The sequence below is a fragment of the Pinus tabuliformis genome, chromosome 2_1 (assembly GCF_031772625.1).
Source record: "Pinus tabuliformis cultivar Carrire ecotype Pingquan chromosome 2_1, CPIR1, whole genome shotgun sequence".
NCBI classification, from domain to species: domain Eukaryota; kingdom Viridiplantae; phylum Streptophyta; class Pinopsida; order Pinales; family Pinaceae; genus Pinus; species Pinus tabuliformis.
In genome coordinates this window covers 600,039,368-600,063,795 of record NC_142299.1, presented here as the reverse complement: position 1 = coordinate 600,063,795, position 24,428 = coordinate 600,039,368, and the positions used below count along the sequence as shown (strand labels likewise).

General features: G+C 39.5%; 1 pseudogene; it reads left to right on the top strand.

Annotated features, from left to right (window-relative positions):
• LOC149201891 (putative copper-transporting ATPase HMA5 pseudogene) overlaps window positions 1-14,416 on the top strand; it is a 69,768-nt pseudogene extending 55,352 nt beyond the window's left edge.
• Window positions 14,417-24,428: the final 10,012 nt, after the last annotated feature.

Genomic DNA, 24,428 nt, shown 5'->3' with positions numbered 1-24,428 from the left:
CTTTCATAGATTAGCATTTCCTGCTTTCATAGATTAGCCTTTCATTTCTGCAAGCGTAGACTAGTGTTTCATTTCTACAATTTCATTTGAGCAGAGTAGATTAGTTCTTTCCTGCTTTCAGTTTAATTCTGCATCTTTATAGTTAGCTGTAGATCAATCTGTTTCAGTTTTGCAGGTACAAAAGAAAAAGCAAAAACAATCAAAAAGAAAGTCTTTTCCCTTTCATGCCTCGTAGGAACCGAGATAGATCAGGCAAATTCCTACCAAACACCCCCACCACATCACTGAGTCACCCTTCTCTCTTCTTTGGTGACAGTGACCCAGAAGAACCTATAGGTGAACATCCAGAGATATACAAAGATCCTATAGTAGAAGAAGAGTTAGAGACCACTCCATCTGAAGCTATGGTTGACAATAGAAGAGAAGATGAGAGAATAGAAGGTGCCTTCCCCATCCGAGAGACCAATGGAGAAATGAAAATGAAGAACATTAGCCCCTCCGCCTTACCTCACTTCCATGGACTGACTACTGAAGATCCTGATACCTTCCTGTTTGAGTTTGTTGTCCTTTGTAGAACCTATGACTAAACTGAAGATGAGCAAAAGCTGAAACTCTTCCCTTCAACTCTTAAAGATGCAGCATTGCGCTGGTTCATGGGCTTACCTGGGAATAGTATCACCACTTGGGCTCAGATGCAGCAAGCTTTCAATACCAAGTACAGGGATTATTGTAGGTCTAAGGAAACCAAGGGAGAAATCTTTAGGATGACCATGGGAAATGATGAGTCCTTAGAGGATTATGAGGAGAGGTTCCAACTAAGCTATAAGCGGGCCAGGTGCACACTTGACCCTGAATCCCTCAAGTTGGTCCTGCTCCGAGGAGTCCCTGAAGACCTCTTAGATACCCTTCACATGTTAGCTGGGGGGGACATTTACCAACTGCCTTATGAGGACATCAAGACTGTGTTTAGAAACCACTCCAGGGCAGCTAGGAAACGAAGTAGGGGAAACCTCCTCTCAACTAGTGTCCCTTTCTCCAAACATGAGCTTGCAAATGAATTAGAAGATCTCAAGAGTGAGGTGAGATAGACCATTGCCATGCAGCTGGACACATTCAGAATCCAGCAGAAGAAAGAAGAAGCTGAGAGAGCCTTGGCTGTCTTCTGCCCTAGGTGCACAAGGAGACACCCTAAGAACGAATGCCCATTGCATTCGGTTGAAGTATGTTTCGTTTGTGAGGAGGACCATCCCACAAATCAGTGTCCAACCTTACCTGGGTTTAAAGCCATGTACCAAGGGACAGAAGCTCCCACTGAACCTCTCTATTACCTCAACCAAAGGAGGCCACAAGGATCTAGACCTTATCAGCAGGGGATGCAAGGGGCACCTCAAGCTTATTACAGCCCCAACCAATCGACTCCTATGCCTTCCTGGGGTCCCCCTGCTCATCCTTCATGGTCCATGCCTCCTCCATGGTCTTATCCACCTCAATACCCCACTCAACCTACTTCTCATTCATATCATTCACATGCCCAGCCACAGCCTCAATGGAATGCACCTCATTCGGGGTGGAGGCCCCAATACAACACTCCTCCTGCCATCTTTCCTCCACCACCAGTTCAACCTCAGCCACTACCTCCTGCTCCTCCAAGGCAACCTCAAATGCCTGCTCAACCGAACCCGAACCCCAACAATAGACAGGCCCAGCAGGTATACACTGGGGAAACCTCATGCCCTACCTATGCTGTGGAGATCCAGGAGATCAATCTTCGATCTGGAAAGACTCTACCAGATCGCCAACCTCCTCCCCCAGAGGATGAGGAAGATAAACAGGAAAGCGAACCAAAGGCTATTCCACCCTTTCCTGAGAGACTAACAGCCACCACACAACCCAACCCAGAGGAGGATGAGCTTCTGGGTGAGCTCAAGCAGTTGTGTGTAAAAATACCACTTCTCCAAGCCATCAAGGATGTGCCAATATACAACAAACTGGTTAAGGAAAAGTGCTTCAAACACCCAGGCAGGCAGAAGAAAGATGCTTCAACCATTAATGTCATAGGACAACTGTCTGACCTGATGCTAGGACAAGTCATCTGCCCAAAGTACCTAGATCCTGGAAGTCCTGTAGTAGATGTCCACATCAATGGCACCATCATACCTCACACCTTGATTGATCTAGGGGCTGCCATTAATGTGATGACCAGGGATACCATGCTCAAACTCAATCTTCAGGGTTCCTTGAGGAAGACCTCGACAGTACTGCAATTAGCAGATCGCTCCACCGTGACTCCCGAAGGGATTGTGGAGGATGTCTTGGTCTCTATTGACTCTTGGGAATACCCTGCAGACTTCCTGGTTCTGCAACCAAAGGCAAAGCTTACTGGATATCCTCTCATTTTGGGAAGGCCTTGGTTAGCTACTGCAGATGCTTACATAAGTTGTCGTGCAGGAAACATGACCATCAAAAATGGTCCCATGTCCAAGCAGCTAGTCCTATACCCTCCTGCCCAACCCTCCTTAGAGCATGACTTACCACTCTGGTTGGAAGAAGGAGAGGAAGACGAGGTGTACTCAACACCTCTGTGCACCGTAGATACCACTAGAAGAGACCCCCCAACCGAGGATGACTTGATCGAGACCTTGATCCAGAATCCACCTTCCAGTGCACTACCCTTAGAGAAATTGGTGGAGGATGCCCAAGCTAGCACCTTAGTGGATCTTTGTACAACCAACCCTGTTACTTCCAGAATCAAGAATGTGGAGTTTGGCCCTGAGAAAGCATTGAAGATCAGCTCCTCCCTATCTCCTTCCCAGGAAAAGGAGCTGTGTAGTCTGTTGGCCAACCACCTAGATGCTTTTGCTTGGAGCTATAAGGAAATGAAAGGAGTCCATCCTTCGGTCTGTACCCATCATATATACATCAAAGAGGATTGTAAACCGGTTAGGCAACCCCAGAGGAGAATGAGTCCAGCTCTTAAGGACATTGTCAAGGAAGAATTGCAAAAACTGTTGGATGCAGGATTCATCTACCCCATCTCAGATATCGAATGGGTGTCCCCTCTGGTGTTGGTTCCCAAGAAAAATGGGAAATGGAGAATCTGTGTGGACTACCGAGAACTGAACAAAGCTACCAAGAAAGACCATTTCCCTCTACCTTTCATAGATCAAGTGTTGGATGGACTGGCAGGAAAGAAGTTCTTATCTTTCCTGGATGGGTTTAGCGGGTACAACCAAATCCAAATCAACCCGGAAGACCAAGATAAGACCACCTTCACTTGTCCTTGGGGTACCTTTGCCTACCGAGTTCTTCCCTTTGGGCTATGCAATGCTCCTGCTACCTTCGAGAGAGCTGTCTTGAGCATCTTCTCGGAGCTGGTCCATGATGCAGTGGAAATCTATATGGATGACTTTACTCCTTATGGGGCCAACTTCCAGGAAGCATTGTCTAATCTGGGAAAAGTCCTAACCAAATGCATCGAGATGAACTTGTCCCTTAGTCCTGAAAAATGTGAATTCCTAATGACTGAAGGGACCGTGCTAGGCCATACCATTTCTTGCCAAGGGTTACAAGTGGATCCTAACAAAATTGCTCTCATCAAGAAGGTTCCACCTCCTCAAAAGGTAAGGGATGTCCGGAGTTTCTTGGGATTAGCAGGATATTACCGGAGATTCATTAAAGATTTCAGCAAGCTAGCCTCGCCATTGTTTGGCCTGTTGGCAAAAGATGTGGAGTTTAAATGGACTGACGATTGTCAGAGGGCTTTAAATGAATTGAAGGACAAGTTGGTGTCAGTCCCAATCCTGAGAGGTCCAAACTGGGCCCTACCTTTCCACATCCACACTGATGCCTCGAACAAAGCCATAGGTGCAGCTTTAGGACAGGTTGAGCAAAAACTTCCATATGCCATTTACTTTGTTAGCAAAAACTTGTCCAAAGCTGAGCTGAATTACACTGTAACCGAGAAAGAATTCTTGGCTGTGGTCCATGCACTGAACAAGTTCCGACATTATATTACTGGTTACCAGACCTTTGTACATACAGACCATGCTGCAATTAGATATTTAATGAATAAACCAGATGTGAATGCTCGTATTATTAGATGGTTACTTTTATTGCAGCAGTTTGATTTGACCATTGTTGACAAACCAGGTAGAGAAAATGTTGTTGCTGACTTTTTATCTAGATTGGATTTGTCTGCAGATGAGGATGGAACAGTGGATGACCAGATGCCCGATGAACATCTGTTTGCTATTTCAGTACTCTCTCCATGGTTTGTTGATATAGCAAACTACCTTGTTTCAGCACAGTTCCCTCCGCACCTATCTTCCAGAGAGAAGAGCAGAATCATCAGAAAAAGTGCCTCATTTACTTGGATCGGGGGCAATCTATTCAAGCTTGGCCCCGATCAGATCTTAAGGCGTTGTGTAAGGGAGGAGGAAGTCTTTGATATCCTCCTCACTTGTCATGATGGGCCTTGTGGAGGACATTTTGCAGCAAAGAGAACTGCCTTCAAAATCCTGCAGGCAGGCTACTATTGGCCCACACTTCATCAAGATGTCAGAAGATATGTCAGCCAGTGCGACCAATGCCAAAGAATGGGGAAACCGACCCAAAGGGATGAGATGCCTCTCCAACCTCAAGTGACTCTTGAGCCATTTGAGAAGTGGGGCATGGACTTTGTGGGCCCAATCAACCCTTCTTCGAGGCAAAGGTCTTACATCATTGTGTGTACTGACTATTTGACAAAGTGGGCAGAGACGAAAGCAATCAAAGCAGCAACAGAAGAAAAGGTGGCCGAGTTCCTAAGAGAAAACATCTTCTATAAGTTTGGCTATCCAAGAGAGCTGGTCACCGATCAAGGGAGCCAGTTCACATCCAACCTGGTTGAAGATCTACTAGCTCATCACAAGATCAAGCATATGACTTCCACCCCCTATCACCCTCAAGCAAATGGGCAGGTGGAAGTCACCAATATAGCATTAGAAGGGATCTTGACTAAGGTGGTGAGCAGCAGCAGAAAGGACTGGGCAGATCGCCTGGTTGAAGCCACATGGGCTTACAACACCACTTGGAAGACCACCACTGGCTTCACACCTTATGAACTGGTCTATGGGAAGAAAGCTTTGTTGTCCATTGAGTTTGAATACAACACTTTGAGGATGGCAGCTCAGCTGGACCTAGATCTCAGCCATGCACAACAAGAAAGGCTATTGCAGCTGAATGGCCTGGATGAGCACCGAATGCAGGCCCTCCTTCACTCAGAAGTGGTTCAACTTCAGAGAAAGGTGTGGCATGACCAACATCTCCATGACAAGCAATTTCAGCCGGGAGATTGGGCTTTGTTGTATGACTCCAGATACAAAGATTTCAAAGGGAAGCTGAGAACCAGATGGCTAGGGCCATATTCAGTGGAAAAATGTCATGACAATGGATCTGTGCTTATTAGGACCATTGATGAGGAAGCCATCCCCATGCTTGTCAATGGGCATCGATTGAAGATCTACAGGAAGCCTCCCTCAAGACAAGAGTTCATCAAAACTATGGAGAAGGCAGTGTTGGTCATAGAGAAGGGTTCTGCCTCTGCTTTGGGCATACCCTAAAGAATCTAAAAAAAAAAAAAAAAAATAATAATAATAAAGATCCTTGGGTGAAAACCTTTCTGAGGCGCCCAAGGCAGGTAATAGGGGTGAAAACCTCATTGAGGCGCCCCTATTGTCTTTTCAAAAAAAAAAAAAAAAAAGAGGAGATTGGAAAAAGATCTTTGAGTGAAAACCTCTTTGAGGCGCTCAAGGCAGATGGCAAGGGTGAAAACCTCAATGAGGCGCCCCTGTTATCTTTCAAAAAAAAAAGAGAAAAAAGAAAAAAAACAAAAGAAAAACAAAGTCAGCAGATTCATTATGTAAAATTGCATGCAGGTGTTCTATGGAGGAGAGGAAGCCTCTCAACTCAAAGCCAAGGGTCCTCATCATGCAGCAAGGACACCTTACCAGCACCTCCTCCAAGAATCCTCATTTTCTCCAAGGTATGTGCAATTTTATTCCAGCTTGAGTCTTCTACAGGAAGACGCAGATTTTCTACAGGAAAATGCAGAGTTTCTACAGGAAGATGCAGATCTTCTACAGGAACGCATCCTTTCTACAGGAAACGTTGTATTTCTACAGGAAGCTTCCTGTAGAAGCTCAGAACGGGCCAGAATTCATTTCATGAGGCGATCTAATGACTAAGGATCGGTTTGGACGCATGCATGCCACGGTTGTCAACCATGCACACTGTTGTTATCTTGCTCCACCATCCTTGTCGACATGCAACCAAGTACCTGCACCAGCAAAACAGATCGATGAGTCTCGAGAAAAAAAAAGCAACCTGTAAATGGAAAAAGCGCTAGAGACCTCACACCATATTCATCACAGTCAGCCCGAGGTTCCGAGAGCATGATCGTGAGGCCATCCATAGTCGTGCAGCATGCACCCAAGGAGGAAGAACTGTTCCAAGACATCCCACGGGAGTCCTGTAACAGTTAAACCTGCTAGAGTGGATACCATTCACCGTGCAAGCCATCTGAAGGGAAACGTGGGCGCATGCAACTGAAGCATCCCATCCATCGACGGCAGCTCGTGAACATAGACCTCTGGGCCTGTGTAAGTTCGCCAGCAGCAGGTAAATCGACTCATCAGCGTCCAAAGAGCCGAAACAACGTGTACATCCACGCAGGTAAGTGTCTCGACCCTTCCTTCCATCAGACTGCATGAATGTTACTTTGATTGATTGCTAAGTGTAAAGGTGAATTGGTTGAGCGACTGTGTGGCCATTTGGCCGGCCACGTCGGCCAGTTAATGGTCTAGTTGGATGTGTGGGTGGCGGCCATGACAAAGAGAATGGGCAGCATGCACGTGAGAACGATCCCGTCGAGGAAACGAGTTCAACAGGAGAGGCAGCGGCAGATCCGCGGGAATTGATGCGGCAGCAAGTGAACGCACAGTTGAATGATGGGGTGACGTCACCCAACGGTCCGGCGGGGACAGCTCACCCCCCGCGCCACGGATTCCGCTGAATTTGAAATCTAATCGGCTCGATCGCATTCATGCATTTATCACCCACCGGTTTGAACTCGAGCGGCTATCCTGATCCTTCTGCAGTGTGATACGCCGAGCCTTTGGCTATCAGAGCGATTGAGAAGCACGCCCAAGGCGCAGACCGACTGCAATCTCTCCCGAAATCCGCGCGCTGCATTCTACAGGAACGCTGTCATTCTATAGGAACGCTGCATTCTACAGGAACGCTGTCATCCTACAGGAACGCAGTCTTCTACAGGAAAGCGGGTGCCTCACGTAAAAAGGTGGCCAATTAAAGAGGTAACCCTGAACTCTTCATGCAACTGGTTATTAAAGATGGCAAGATTGTCGTCCACAGTCGGGTCATAGAAAAACGGTGAAATTGTTGTCTGCTGTGCCTATACTGTCATTCTACAGGATGTCGAGTAATTAAATTGTGTCAAAGTTCCTCAGGGATAAGTTTGTGGGTTATGTGCATGATATCCTACGCTCTGTCTCAGTAAACCAAAACCTCTTCCACAATCACCACCTCTGGTTAACAAAACTGTGTTATCATGCCAGGTGGGTTTATTAGACGAGAACCCACTGATTCAGCCAAATTAAGGGAAAACCAGGAAGTGGTAGAGCTCTTCACACGAGCACAATGGATGTCTTTTTGTGATAAGCTGCAGGGTTACGATGATGAAGTGGCCGAAGAATTCTTGCAGGCTCTGAGGCCGAAATCCAAGACACTGGCCACAGTGAATTTCAGGGGCCTAAGCCTCAACCTCACCCCGCAATATATTAGTCAAATCACTGAACTTCCAATGGGTCTGCCGTGGGATAAGGAAGAACAGAAGTTGAGCCAGCAGGCCAAGAAAGAATTCTTTCCACCTGAGGAGGAATTCTCGGAGGACAAAAATGGGGTGCGAAGAACGAGTCTGTTGCCACCATGGAATGAAGTCAGTTTGCAAATCATGAAATATATAACTTGTGAAGGCCGTTTTAGCATCGTGTATGCATATCACTTTCGGTTGCTCACTGAATTGAGGCACCGGATTGATCTTCCTGTAGAACAAAAACTGAGCATCCCTTATTTCCTGTTGCAGTCTCTAATTGAGTGTGCCACAAAGCTAAAAGAGGGCATACCAGATCAGATAGCCCACCATGGGTTGATCAAGCTTCTTGTGAAGGATGCGCTGCATTCATATAAGGTTCCCCTCTCATGGGAATCCTTCCGGAATTTGACAAGAGATGGAGACATTAAAATGTTGATTGAAGAAACGGGTTCCTCCAGCAGTGAGGAACAAGAAGCAGTGGCCGAGGGAAAGAGAGAAAAAGGCCAGAAGACCCCGACCACAGTGCAGAAGAAGGAACAAAAGAAGAGGCATGAAGAAAAGGATGACAAAGAAAAAGGTGGCACACCCATCTTGTCAGCAAGAGAAAAGAGGTTGAAGAGCAGAATGGACAAAGCTGAGGTGGTCCACGTCAGCCCAAGTACCTCATCAGCACCTGCAACCAAAGCAAAAAGCAAAACCCATACGGTTAAGCAAGAAAAGGTGGTGACACCCGTGTCTACAGGAAAGCAGAAACAGGCTTCTACAGGAAGCCCGAAGACAGAGAAAGGGTCTTCTACAGGAAGCCCGAAAATTACCAAAACAGGGGCTTCTACAGGAAGCCCCGAAAAGGTGAAACCCAAAGAGAAGAAGGTGGATATTCTGGCATGGGAGGCAGCAGCTGTATTAGCTGGCCTCAGCACGCCACCTAAGCCAAAAGAAAAGAGGAAGAGGGAGACCCCTCTATACTTTAAAGCTCGAAGAAGTGTTAGGATAAAGACGGGCAAGCCACAGCCTCAGTCCAGCAGCCCGATTGTCATCAAAGATACACCTGCTTCTCCCAAGGAAAAGTCACCCTCCAGGATCACAGTCACCTACGAGAAGGGGAGTCCAAAGAAAAATACGTGGCAAGAAAGGTTAGACCTGTTGATTGAAAAAACTCGGCTACAGGAAGCTGAAAATGTTCTACAGGACACTCTGGCCCGGCTACAGGAAACAGAAAAGAGGGAAGGAGAAGGACCCTCATCACCACCAAGGGAGGGTGAGGTAGAACCACCTGAAGAGATAGAAAGAGAACATATACCAGAACCTAGCCCTTCGCCTAATCTAAGTTCATACTACACCTTTTTAGAGGCGGGAAAAATCATACCGCAGAAATTTACCGTGCCTCTATTTTTTGCACTAGAGGAAGAAAGAGTCCGTTCCCACACATGGATGCAGATCGCCAAATCAAAGGGTGTGGCGGACATAGGCCCTTTGCAAGAGCAACTCAAGGAGGTCAGGAGTGAATTCACCATGGCTAAACATGTGGCTAATTGCCAACGTGTGCTTCTACAGGAAGAAAATCAGAAGCTGAGATTGCAGCTACAGGAACTAAGGGCAGGGGCAGGAACATCCTCCAAAGACATCACAAAAGAACAACAAAGCAAAAAGGAGCTGACCACCGGTCTTGAAGAGCCAACGACACTTCTACAGGAAGCAGAACAGCAAACAAAAATTGAAGTGCAAGCCCTAAAAGAACAGCTGCAACAAAAGGAAGCACAATTGGCTTGCATGGCCAGTTGGGCCATGGAGGCAATTCAGTGCAGACAACCTGCAAAATCCTATGGATTGTTCTTAAAAGATCAATGGCTGCAGTTCCAAATAAACACCTTGGCACAAAGAGGTATTTCACATATCCAAAACCCACAACAATTTTCTGAATTGTGCAGTACTAGTTCGTCAGAAGACAAAGCCAAATTAGCAGAGTTTTACCTCCACAATTTGGATTTGCCTAATGAAGTCTCCTGGGATCCCAATATTGCCTTGGGTGATATGCAATTGATGGCATTCGCCTCATGGTTAAACCATGAGGACCAAAGAGCAGCTGAAGCAAAATCGGTCATGAACCGAGAAGTGAGCGAGCCACTATTCATTCGAGCAGAACTAGAGGATCTGGTGGCACTCATCTCAGCCCACCAACAGTTGGCTACGGATCCCACAGCTTCCTTGAGATTTATGGACCAACAGGCCCAAGCCATAGCTCACTTTGAAGACATGGAAAGGTTGTTAAGAGAAAGTGCTGCCCAAGCATGTACACGCAGATGGAATACCTTGGCACACAGCTTGAAAATCCGAGAGTACCATACCCCCATTCGGATGAGGGAAGCTTTGGCAAGAGTTGACCTTTACAAGAAATCCATGCAAAGCCTCCAGGCCAGCTGGATTGGCCTTAAACTCAGCCCACCACTACTGCTAGGGTTGACTGAAGGCAATACAGAGGAGGATGACAGTCAACAATGGGAAGAGGTGAACAGGAAAGCAGGGTTTCATATCCACAAAGAGGACACTACCACAGAGCCTTGGGATGCAAGGGAAGCAGTGAAAGCAATGAAGGATGAAGATTTGGACTAAGTTGCTCAAGGATGAGCAAATAGTTTAGCTGGGGGGTGATGATGAGCCCCAATTTTTGGTACAATTTGGGCTCATATTGGCCTACTTACCTTGTTCAACCATTCATCTTTTACCACTTATGCATTCATTTCTTAGTATATTTGTGTTGTTTGTAGGAAGAAGGGCAGGCATTATATCTATGTGACTAATACATGATGATTTCAGGTTCTTGGCATTAAAGAGAGCAAAAGACCACGCAAAAGGAGACAAGGAGACAGCAAAGGTGGCATTGCATGTTTATAGGGAGGTTGTCTACAGCTTTAAATGACTTCCCTCGTGCTTTTCACCTTAACTCCGAGCTCTAACAGCTCTCCCCACCGAGCTCAAAGGCAGCCAACACATTCTACAGGATCAGCAGTTTTACAGCAGTTTGACTTTCAGTTAGACAGCCAACCTCCACGAATGAAGGCAGCCAGCTTGATCCTCATTTTGTATAAATATGGAGGCCGTAGCCTTTGTTAGAAGCTTTTTGACTTTTGGAATTACTATTGTAATCTCTGAGCACGAGTTACAGCTCGGTTTTTGTTATTTTGTAAACCAGTTTTGGCATGACATTAGACTTTTGATTATGAATAAAGGCAAGCAAATTTGGATCTAATTCTGAGTTTTTAAGGGAGCTATAGCTCTCAGGTTAGGGCCCAACCTGAGAGCAATAGACCTCCTCTGTTTTGTAGTGTTATTTGCCTTTCGTTCCAGCACTTTGTTTCTTTACTTTGACATGCAATTCGAATTTACAGTCTGCTGATTTAGTTTTTATGTGATTGAGTAGGATTAACTTATGGTTACTTTGCTTTCAGCTGCTTAGATTCGATCGGAGGTTTGTAATACACGGGAGCTCCAAGAAAAAGGTTGTTAGAGATCACTGCCATCTCTGTTTAGGGATTGGGGTGCAGTCCATATCAACCACCAAAAAGAAACGCAGTCTTTTACTTCCATGCAAGCTGCAACATAGTCATTTTCGTTGAAGATCCATCCATGCACTTTTGATATTGAACCATACTTCTACATTTTTCATTCCATGCATGGCTTCTTTTCTCGGTTTTACATTGTTGTTCATAGGTTTAATGGCACAGGTATCATAGGTTAATGAATTCTCGTTTTTGGTGCAAGACATAAGTCATTTGTTTCATTTACACTGCTCCATATCATTCCACTTCCTTCTTCTTCTTCTTGACCTCTCCTCAAGCCACCTACTCGGCCTCTGTCCAGCTCGTTTACCCTCCAACTCATCCATTTCCACGTAGCTTCATCTTCTTGACCTTTCGTTGCTGCCATCTTTCTATCCCCCAATCAACTCCATACACTCTCTCTCCATCTTATTTCTCTGCCCCTGAGTCATCACAAGTTCCATCTCCACCTTACCTATCCACCCAAACCATTCCATCCCTTCACCATCACCCAAAACTTCCACTTACAGCACATCCTGTAGAAGTTAGCAGACTTCCTGTAGAATTCCTTAGTTTCCTGTAGGATCCCCTGCAGACATCCTGTAGAAACCTGCAAACTTGGTTGCCGAGCATCCGAATGTTGTAGACCTCTGTGGACTAATGCTAGGGACCCTCTGGGACCTCTCCTAGCCATCCTGACCTTTCCCAAGCTTTCTCTCCCTTCGCACCACCTCTGCACAGCCAAACCCTAATAAGAGACAAATTCATAATCACTCCATCCACTTAAGCAAAAATACAAAAACAATGTTCTTTTCAATGGAAGTAGTTTGAGTTCATGCATTTCACATCACTAGAAGTAATGGCATCCTTTTTAGACATTTGCACTTTCACCATTGCATCATAGAGGTTAAACTAGTCAGATTAGGGTTTACTAGGGTTTCCATGTTTTGGTTGGCTTTCAGTTCATTGTTGCAAAGTAGATCAATTTCCCTTGAGATAGCCTTCGTCCATCATTTAGAAAGCTTCTTCTGAGAGCCTATAGAAGTTGGCTTGAGCCCTAGCGGACTTGTGCCAGCTGACCAAGTGACAGCTGCGACAAGAGCTAGTACTTGTGCATATAGCACCGTTGCTTCCAAGTTTGTACGAACCACCGGGTTGATAAAATTAGAGATAGGGAGCCCCAGGAGTTGTAGCATTATTGCTACAATACTGGAGCCCACCATCTTCCGCCACTGAAGAAGCAGAAATCAGATTTGATCCTAACCGAATTAGTTACAAGAAATTGATTAATGCAGTTGATGACATTGGTTATGAAGCTATGTTGATTAGTACCAGCGAAGATAAGAATAAGGTTCATCTCAAACTGGAGAGAATCCCTTCTGAGGGGGAAATTAGAGTGATTTAGGATTCACTCCAAGTATTTTCAGGAGTAGAAGATGCAGAAGTAGATGCACAACTAGAAAAATAACTGTGTCATTTAATCCAGATTTGACTGGACCCAGAAGATTCATCGATGTGATTGAGGGCACATGCCCTCTACATTGCAAGGCAACTTTATATCGGCCTGGAGGACTAGCAGGACCTGAAATAAGTGAAGATATTAAGCAGTACTATAAGTCTTTTCTATGGATTTTGGCTTTCACTATACTAGTATTCTTCCTGAACATGATTTTTATCTTTACTCCGGCAGCCAGGAAATTTAAGTTGGTGAATATGTTAACAGTGGGAGAACTTCTAAGGCTCATCTTGTCAACTCCTGTGCAATTTATCATTGGACAACACTTTTATACCGATGAATATAATTCTTTACGCCATGGCTCAATCAACACAGATGTTTTAATTTCCTTGGGAACAAATGTAGCTTATTTTTATTCAGTCTACACAGTCCTCAGGGCTGCAACTAATAACACCTTCAAGGGCACTGATTATTTTGGGACTAGTTCCATTCGTATCTCCTTTATTCTTCTAGTAAAATAATTGGAAGTTTGGGCCAAAGGAAAAAACCTCTAAAGCTATTGCTAAGTTGATGAATTTGTCACCAGCTACGACTACTTTATTGACTCTTGACAACCATGGGAATGTTTTATCTGAACGCACAATTAGCAGTCAGCTTATCCAACGCAATGATATTATTAAGATTTTACTAGGTGAGAAAGTCCCTGTAGATGGTTTGGTTGTTTGGGGACGAAGTCATGTCAATGAAAGTATGATAAGAGGTAAAGCTAGGCCTGTTACTAAGTGAATAGGTGATCAAGTCATTGGTGGAACAGTAAATGAAAATGGAGTACTTCATATAAGAGCTAGACAAGTTCGGCCTCTTCAAACAATCCAAATGGTTAACCCACCGGTGCAGAAGTTTACAGACAAAATTGCAAATTTCTTAGTCCCAATGTTATTGTGCTTTCCTTTTCTACCTAGCTAGAATGGTTTGTAGCAGTCTTGGTGGCTACTGAGAGTAGGTGCAATGAAAGGGGGCAAGGCACTAGAGAGAGCACATAAAGTGAACTGCATTATAATTGATAAGACAGGGACACTCACGGTTGGAAAACCTATTGTTGTTGGCACTAAATTTCTACAGAACAAGGTCCCTCGTGACTTCTACAAAATTGTTGCTGCAGCAGAGGCAAGGAGTGAGCATCATGTGGCCAAGGCTTTGGTTGAGTATGCCAAAACACTGGGCAAAGGAAATTCAGAAACAACAAGGCTGCCTGAAGTGCAGGATTTTGTGTGGGTAACTGGCCATGGTGTTAGGGCTAAAATTCACAACAAGAATATTCTTGTGGGCAACATTAGGCTGATGTCAGATTCCAACATCTCTATTTTTGAAGATGCCTATGACATTTTGAATGAGGCTGAAGGGATGGCTTGAACGATGGTTTTGGTGTCTATTGACAGAGAGTTGGTTGCAATTATCACAATATCAAATTCAGTTAGGCCATAGGAAAAGGAGGTGGTGTACATTTTGAAATTGATGAATATTGAAAGTATTATGGTCACAGGAGACAACTGAAGTACTACAAAGGTAAACTCATTTGGTTTGGTACCTACCTGTTTCATTTGATAACACAGATCAAAAACCTCCTCATTATGATCATGCCTGCTATAAGCTACAATTATCACAGTCCATGACATAATGTTACGTTCAGAAATTTGATCCAGAACTCTGCGGCCGTCTACCAGACTTCGACACCACCTATGGAATGCCATCTTTTGAAAATGATTATTGATATAAGTATGTCTCCAAGAATTTGCAACCTCCACCACTAAAGAGAGTTAGTTGTTATCCGTTTGTGTATATGAAATCCTTGCTTGTTTACCGGTAAGAATAATTCGCTGTCAACTATCAGAGTGGAAATTTTCCTTTGTGCATGAAAAAAAACCAAATGCATTGATTGATTCATGGTCATTGATCATATACCATGAGTGGTGTGACTGGGTCTCTGTTGTAGGTATCAGAAAATTTTGGACAAATCTCAAGCATGAATAACCATTGTGACTATTGAAAATCTGAACCTATGATAATCAATAAAAACAACAATATCAAAAGGGATGGCATTGGATTGTGCAATTGGTAGTGCACCAGTTTGTTTGAATTAAGGTGTCGAGTCCGATGCTCACCGGTGACTGGTTTGAATGCATTTTTGACATTTCCAGTGCCACTTGGAGTGGCATGATAGTATTTCATTTCGACCTGCAACTGAATTGGTGCCATCCCTTCCTTGAAATAGTTTCCAACAGGGGAAACATATATAAGAAAAGTAACCTCTGGAGCTGGAGCAAGTCCTATAACAACTCCACTACCAAGAAGTAGCAAGCATATATAAAGAGAGCCTTTGCCAAGGGGTGGTATCCAGCACTTATTGGCCAACACCGTTTTTGGTTAACAACCACACGCTCTAACCAACCTGGCCAATTCCACCGAATTCGGCCTAAACACGTACCCACGAATGATGAGGAACTCCTACTGGAATGAAATTAGTCGAGGCTTCTTTTTACAACAACCCTAGCCCCACGACAACCACGAGTTTAAAGGGCTTTGGCTTGTTGGGCGATGGAGAGTATGAGCATTCACTTACAATCATGTTCTACTGGTAGCGTGGGTGTTCATAAATCTTCTTGCTTTTTGGTGGAAAAAGGGATTTTATCAAGTACTTCATGGAGCCAACAAGTGCCAACAAGCCTTTGAGGTCTAAGTTTGCAGGGGCCAATCTCAGGGCCCAAATGCTAAAGTCTGGAAGGAAATATGGTGTAATTTTTGGAGCATTACCTATGCAACCAGAAGTAGACACTAGTACCTTTCAAGTTTATTTGAAGGCTTTAAAAGCCTATAAGAGAGCTGATGGACGGATCGTGCTCTTTCGTCCAGAACAGAATGCATTGCGATTGACAATGGGTGCAGAGCGCATGTGTATGATAGCTCCATCAGTAGAACATAACCACAATAGCTTAACAACCACAAGGTCGGAAGTTAAAGTCCTTCTATTAGTATTTGGGGTGTAGTGGGCTTTGGGTCCAGATTTTGAAGCAAAGCTCTGATACCATGTGTAAAAGCCCTATCCTAGAGTCTGCTAACAGATCTATTTCTGATGAATTTAAATGCAATAAGAGGCAATAATTTACTTACTTACAAGACTTTTAAACAAATAAAATTTTACCATTTACATTCTAATTCTTATAACTTATGGTGAACATTTCATTTTAATAAATTTACATGAGTAATCTATAGAGGAATACCTGTACCGGTGGTTGGTGGAGATGTCTTTGATCCGCTGCTCCTACTGAACACTCCTCTTGACTGACCCAACTGGATTTACCTCCTAGCCAACTAGGAAATAAATCCCTAGCCCAGGAAACTTCCACGAGTTCCCTAGCCCTCCGAGCCCAACTTCAACTAGATGTAGTGTGTGTGTCCCAGATGAATGATCCAGACCAAGATGAACAATATTTCCTTCCTCTCAACAACCCAAAAAACCTCCACAGGTTCCTAAGGTCTCCAACAATCACAACAAATCCTAAAACCACAGCCAACCCAAAATCATAAGCAAGACCCAACATCCCCTTTTCTACCTTCCTCCTTCCCCTTTTATGCCCTTTCTCTCTTCTCCACCTCAACCACCTCTCATTAATGTCATTAATTTCCCCTTCATCCTTACAGTTGACTTTTCTCCTCCCAAGTAACTCTGAGAATATATTTGGAAATGTGATATGAATATAAAATTAGGTAATTAATGGAAGAGTACATGGGAATGTGAGATGAGGACGAAGTAGATGTGAAAGTACAATGCAAAATATGAAATGAATATACATATTGATAATTAGTTGGAGAGGACCATGTCTTCTCCCAAGTAAATGTGAGAGTACCTTGGGGAATGTAAGAGAGAGTACATTTGGAAATGTGAGATGAAGACCATGTTTTCTCCCAAGTAAATGTGAGAGTACATTGAAGAATGTGAAATGAAAATATATATATTATTTGAAATAATGAAAAAAGACCATATCCTACTTAAGATTCAATTTGAAAAACAAGTTAGGAATTTGAATAATAGAAATCATGAATTTTATATTAGATGAATATTTCTCAATACTTTCAAATAATATAAACATTAATAAAATTTACAAATACTTTCAAATAATGTAAACATTAATAAAATTTACAAAATAAAATTCAAGTGGGGCATTACAATGAAACAACTCCTTATTTATTAATGAAATCAAAATCGTTAAGTTGATAACATGAAAACGTGTGAAGTAGATGGACATTTCATAAGATTCGCTATCCTTTGACTTTTAGGTGACTATGGTGATGGCTAATAATCAAATGAGCCCCAGCAGCTCAGCTAAAAGCCACGCACATGAATCTAATTTTTTTAACAATACAATTCGCACATACCAACATCAATTCCCCTCCCCTGGCAGCTATAATACATACACATGAATCTAATTTGTTTAACAGAATGATTGGCACAAATCAACATCGATTCCCATTGCAGTATTTGTGCACCAATTCCCATGGCATTAGTTTTGGCTTTCTGTCGCAGACAAATTTATTGTGGGAAATCTGTGCCTGCTGCCAACTGGTTTTCAGAAAGTAATAATACGCTTTAATTTTGGACTGAGGAGAGATTTCTTATGATATGGAGTTTATTTTTAATTATGAAATGCGTGCTTGTTTCTGTTCTTTTAATAAAACAATTAGCCGCAGTGGTAGTCTCACGACAGTGCTTTTGGTTTGAAAATTATGAAAATTTGATGATATTTTGATAAAATTAGATATAGATTTTTATTCAAATTTGATGATATTTTGATAAAATTAGATATAGATTTTTGTGAATCAAAATTATAGTTATCAAATTATAAAACTTTAGATGTTTAATGATATTGAATTTATTTCATTATAAAAAAATATAATTTAAATATTATTAACACAAAATTAAAAAAAAATTGTCCTAATTCTGATTACTTTTAACTATCTTAATTCTTCCCCTCAATAAATGATGCCAAACAATTATATACACTGATATGCAATAATAAAAGACGGATGCCAAACAATTATATGCTCTGAGATGCCCATAATAAAAGACACCTGAGTTCGGTGAAATTACAAATAATTTTTTTTAAATATAAATTTTAAATGGATTTGGGTTTCTGTTTTTAATTTAAAATCCGATATGCTTCGATATGCCCTAACAAAGATCATTGAGTTCTGTGAAAATATATATAAATTTTGTAATAATTTATTTTGAACATATTGGATTTTGTCAATTTTCTGTGCAGTTGTTTATAATGCGATTTTTTGAAAGCTTTTCAAGCGGGTTTTTTCGGTCGAAATCCGGCAAGAATTTATTGGAATCGCAAGTTTGATAGTTAGTTTCTGCACAATGAAAGCGTCCCAGGGTTTTCCAGGGTGCTGAATCCAAATATGCAGTTAAAAAACCATTTTAACTGCAACAAATCAAGATTTAACCTGAATTTCTTCCGCCGGATTCCGTCACTGGAATCTCCAAAAAATCGCATTATAGACAACTCCATTTTCTGTACCTCTTAGCTAGTCACAATATTTACATTACAAAGACTTTTAATTTTTCCAGGAAAAAAAAATGTATATTGTTTTTTGTTTTTTCTTCAGAAAAGAATATCCTACGAAAGAAGCGATATATATACATCATGGTACAATATTACATAAGAATATACCGTACATATGTAGCATCCAACAACGACTCAACAATATTAGCTGCAGAGTATAACCTACTATCCCATCCATGCTAAAGAAAAAAATGTTATACATTGTCTAAGATCCAACAACGACTCAACAATATTAGCTGCAGAGTATAACCTACTATCCCATCCATGCTAAAGAAAAAAATGTTATACATTGTCTAAGATCTTGTTCAATATTACAAAGCAAATACTCATTATTGAAGTTAATCGGGGTTAAATTAAAGATTTTATAATATTTTTTATATTTTTTATTAAATAAATTAAAATATTTAAGTTATATAAGTTAATTTCGATTTATTAAATAAATTATATAAGTTTATTTGGATTTATTAAGTAAAATTAATTGTGAAATTACAATACATTGATAATTAATGTTACCCAAATATTTTATTTTCCAGCCATCTATCATTTTCAGTGACTTTGAGCCACCATTGATGTAATTAGTTGTTGGGTTAGAAGAAATCCAGAACCTGCAATCCTCAGATTCGAAAACACAAAAATCACCAAGAAAGTGAAGCCCTATCACAAATTCGCTGCAGTCAGCATGCTACGTAAAATTCGCGGCATGGCCCATATTGCATGTCGAAAAAAATACTACTACCATATCACAATCCCTTTTATTTAATCACCAACAAGCTTCCAAACTCAATTAAAATTAAAGTTTTAAAAATTAATAATTTCTCAACATTAATTTTAATTGAAACTTATTTATTATAAATTTTAAATGTTTACACAGATGCCTGTACAAGCTTGCGGCTCACATTACAGTGTGTTTAGGCAATAAATATATAGCTTGCTAATGGCCATTAAATGAAAGGGATTGTATATGTTCACTGTTGGATAAGTAGTCCGCCAAAATTTAATGATGGACATATATAACTTCTTTCATTTAATGTTCATTAATAAGTTATTTATTTTCAGCTGTGTGTTTTTTGTGCTCCATTTTCCTCTTTACACAAAGGAACATATGCCATACTTGGTGCATTTTGCTATGAATTTTTTTTATGAAATGTACGACTTTTGTGGTAGATACCTAAAACATATGAGTGGTAGCCAGAGAGGCATCTAGTTATACATGTATTACTTTAGCGGAGTACTTTCTATTAGAACATTAATCAGGACGGCGCCGACCGCAGCGACCACTGTTCCCTCTTTGGCGAGTTTAATGTGAGTCGGCAGGAATTGGTAAGATATTAATTTCGGCGAGCAATATTTCCCCGACTATTGCTCCATTAATACCCTTACAATGCCAATCCATTAATACCCTTACATAGCCTCGGGGAGCAATAGTCGGGGAAATATTACTTGCCTAGGCTATGTAAGGGTATTAATGGATCGGTACTGTCAGGGCATTAATGGAGCAATAGTCGGGGAAATAAGGTTCGCCATCAGTTTCAATCGGAGAGTTTAATGTGAATCGACATGAGTTAGTAAGACAACATTTTCAGTCCGTGGAGATCATTATTAATTCTCATGTTTATGCATGTATAAATAACTATGTTTAGTAATGAAATAAGCAAGCTCAGTTGATGAGATTTTCTATCACTTTCGTGATATGGGATACAATGTCAATATGATGGTGGACTCAACATCTCAGAAGCTCTTCTTGAAATCTCTAGCTTTCTAGCTGAAATGCCAACCAATAGTGGATATCTGACCTATTTGACTGCATGTTTAAGTTAAATGGTTAGAAATTCTAAACCGTAGTGAGTGTCACAATTATTAGATTATTTTTCCTTTTGGGTTTGTGAGAGGATGGGTATGTTAGTGTGGTTATATTACTTTAACTAGCATAGATCTATTTTAAATATAGATCTAACATGAGCCGAGAGGGATCCAATTTCTTCATTCTCAATTTTTTTTTATGAACATACATTATTTAAATGTTTTGTATAGTATTTATTTATTTTTTAAAATTTTAAAAAATAAATATTTTGGCTGACATGAGCAAAATTTCAACTTTGATGACAGATGGACAGGCTTACACATCATACTCGGTTGTAGAATGAGCCTCTCGACTCAATAAGAAAAAAAATTGGTTTCCCCATGGGTGGTTTTCAAATTAAAATTATATTATTTTGGTTTGTAAAATGAAGTTGCAACCCTAATCATTGTACAATATAACATAATCTAAATTGATGATTTTTGGTGTTAGGAAACCCAACATATTATTGGTTTAATTGTGTTTACATACTATCACGGTATGTTGTTCTTGATGCTTAGAAACCCCTAAACAATGGCTACTAGTTATAGGATGAGATCCTTGTGAGTTACGCAAGTCAAGTTGTTTGATCATCAATATCAAGACCATCATCCTAGCAACTTACAATAGCCGAAAGCGAAATATCCAATAGATGGTGGTAGGTCCATAGAGTGGTTCATTACTTGAAAACTTTTATGGTGGAAGCCCCCACAAGCCGAGTGTGCCAATATTGTTGATCTTACAAGTTTATCAAAGAGTCAAGTGGGAAGCTCGAAGATTGTGGAGTCAAGTAGGAAGCTCGAAGATTGTGGTGGAGAAGGAGCATAAGTGTCAATAAAGACCATTTCACACAAATGTGACTTATATTTGTGATTTTTGTATTAATATTTGTAATATTAATCCTTGTAATATAAGCATTAAGGGAAGGACTTGGGATTAATGCTTACAATAGTATATTGACATATTTAGTTTATTGGTTGTTGGAGTCAGTTTTTCTCAACAATATTTTCTTAGAATCTTTAGATCTGATATGCACTATATATTGGTGATGTATTTTGATTTCAGAAGTATAATATACAAATATTTTTTTGTGTATTATATACACTATGCCTCCAATTTCAATTTTTTTATTTTTCTACCTTAAAATATGAATTTAATTTCCACTTATTTCTTATTATCCATGTTATTAAGAACATAATCAATTATATAACATACATCATCTAAATATTTAATATATATTATAAATTTGAGTATTTTAGAAAAAAATATTATAATTAATTTAATAAATTTATGATATAATATATTTTTATTTTTTACAAATTGTAAAAAATACAAATATATTTTATGATGATGATGATTAATTTCCACTAAGAATAAAGTGGTCTATTAGACCTTAAGAAAGTTAAAGATTATTTATATGATAAAAAAGAAGGGAAAGAAGTGTTCCTAGATCACTCAGTTAAAGATTAATTATGACTCTTTAATATGTTATCTTTATGATAAAAACCAAGGGACATAAATGTTCCTAGATCACTATAGTTTTTTTGACTTAACAAGTCAACAAGGTTGGTAGTGGGCAAATGTTTTGGAAATGTGAACGGATGTGATTAAAAGTCAGACAATTTAAGAGAAAGTGTTTTTCATCTTCAACCCTCTTAGTATCTCAAAGGTGACACATTCTTTAGTCCCAAGGTATTTTAGAATATGTAAACCCCTAGTTTCACTTAGAAGCTCATGAGAATTAGTTCTTATCTTTGCAATGTTCATTTCTTCTTAGCACTAGTCAAGGTAAAAAGATAATTCCAGTTAGCAAGAGTGGGGTTGATCACCTCCTTATAATTAATACCTTAACTTCATTTTTCCCTCTAGCTCCTTATCACCCCATAATAATATTTTTAATATTATCTTTATTTTCTAAGACGATCTCCTCATTTATCCCCCAATGGTTAAGCCAAGACTGGGCGTCCATATGCCAGCCTCGTTTAAGCAGGATATGGGGGTTTTGGCTAGAGTTGGAAGCAATTTTGGGGAACATCTTGGCTTCCATGTTGTAAAGCTTCTTCTTGTACGTCAGATACCTAAACATAGTCATGTTTTCAATGTGGGGAAGGCTAGCTTCAATCAACAATTAAGATAAAGAGTATTTCCTTTGATATTGAGGCCGTAGGATATAAATTTCTTTTGGATCAGCTATATCTTCTTCTATAAATCTCCAAATATATTACAACCTCAAACCTCACATCCATATTTATTTTTCATATAAAAAATAATAAAAAATATTTCTATTTATTATTTTTTTTAAATTTTTTCATTTGATTAACAAAATACAAATATTGTGATTAACGAGGAAAAAAATATAAAATACAACTGCTTTAATAAAATATCTTCTTCCTTCTCAGTTTTAAAAAATGGTTAACCGAACATTAACAACATATAAAATATAAAATGCAGCTGCTTTAATACAATATATTCTTCCTTCTCAGCTATAAAAAATGGTTAACCGAACATACAAACATTGTTGTCAACCAGAAACAAAACTCTAGTTTAATATAATCTCTGGCAAATCATATTGACTAAGGTGAGGTACTATTTAATAGAAATACAACAAATATGGTTGTTAACAAGAAAAAAAACTCTAGTTTAATATAATGGCCGGCAAATCAAATCATATACGGTTGCTAACAAGAAAAAAATACTCTAGTTTAATATAATTGTTGGCAAATTATCATGTTAAGGTTAGTCAAATCATATTGACTAAGTTGAGGTACTATTCTAATAGAAATACAACAAATATGGTTGTTAACAAGAAAAAAACCTCTAGTTTAATATAATGGCCGGCAAATCAAATCATATACGGTTGCTAACAAGAAAAAAACTCTAGTTTAATATAATTGTTGGCAAATTATCATATTAAGGTTAGTCAAATCATATTGACTAAGGTTAGGTACTATTGTAATAGAGATACAACAAATATGGTTGTTAACAAGAAAAAAAGCTCTAGTTTAATATAATTGAACGCAAATCAAGTCATATATTGTTGTTAACAAGAAAAAAAACTCTAGTTTAATATAATCGCTGGCAAATCATCATATTGAGTAAGGTTAGGTATTATTCTAATAGAAATACAAGTCATAGTATTATTGTAAGTTTTAATCACTTACAAATATAAGTATTAATCACTTATATTATAGTAATGAAGTTTTAATATTCTATTACAATGGAATGTTATTTCTTTTATCTAGTTTCAAATTTTAGAAAATATGTTTAGAGTAAGCTTCCAATCTCATAATTTATTTATATATAAAAAACATTTTATAAAATATTTATGCATGCTATGTATTTTATAGTGAAAAAATTGCTTTCGATGCTATATTTAATGAAAAGTAAAATGATATCCCATATATAATTAAGATGTTTTCAAAACTTTTCAACATTGTATTCCATGAAAATTAAAATGGTATCACATGTATAATTAAGATGCTTTCAAAACTGCGATGTATTTAGTAATTAGAATTGTTGAGTTATGATTAGCTATGGTTTAAAAATATATATATCAAAAAAAATATCAATTTAATTTTGAAGGGTTAAGAAATAATTTGTTATTTTGTCACCCAATTTCAATTTAAAATGTTTTTGTTATTCATCATGTTTATTAAAAAAATCAAACAAACACATTTATATTTTGTTATGAAATTCATTTTCATAAACTAAATGAAAAGTAAAATATATATGTATATTAGGTATTTTATAATGGAGAAATTGCTTTTAATAATATTTTATTTAATAGTTAAGATATTTTAAAGTACAATTTAAATGAGTTTAATGGTTAAGAGCATATGTTTCTTCTTATAATATTGGAGAGGTAGAGCATGTATGCTTTCTTTCAATATTTTATTTAATAGTTAAGATGCTTCAAAGTATAGCTTGAATGAGTCTAATGGTTAAGAGCATGTGTTTCCTCTTACAAAACTGGAGGGATAAAATATATATGTCTTCATAAACTTAGCAATCAATCGCTAGGCTAAAATGGATCTTTTATTCCACAAACAAGTCTCATACACCAAATTAGTGTCTGACTTGACTATGACCTTAAAATTAAATA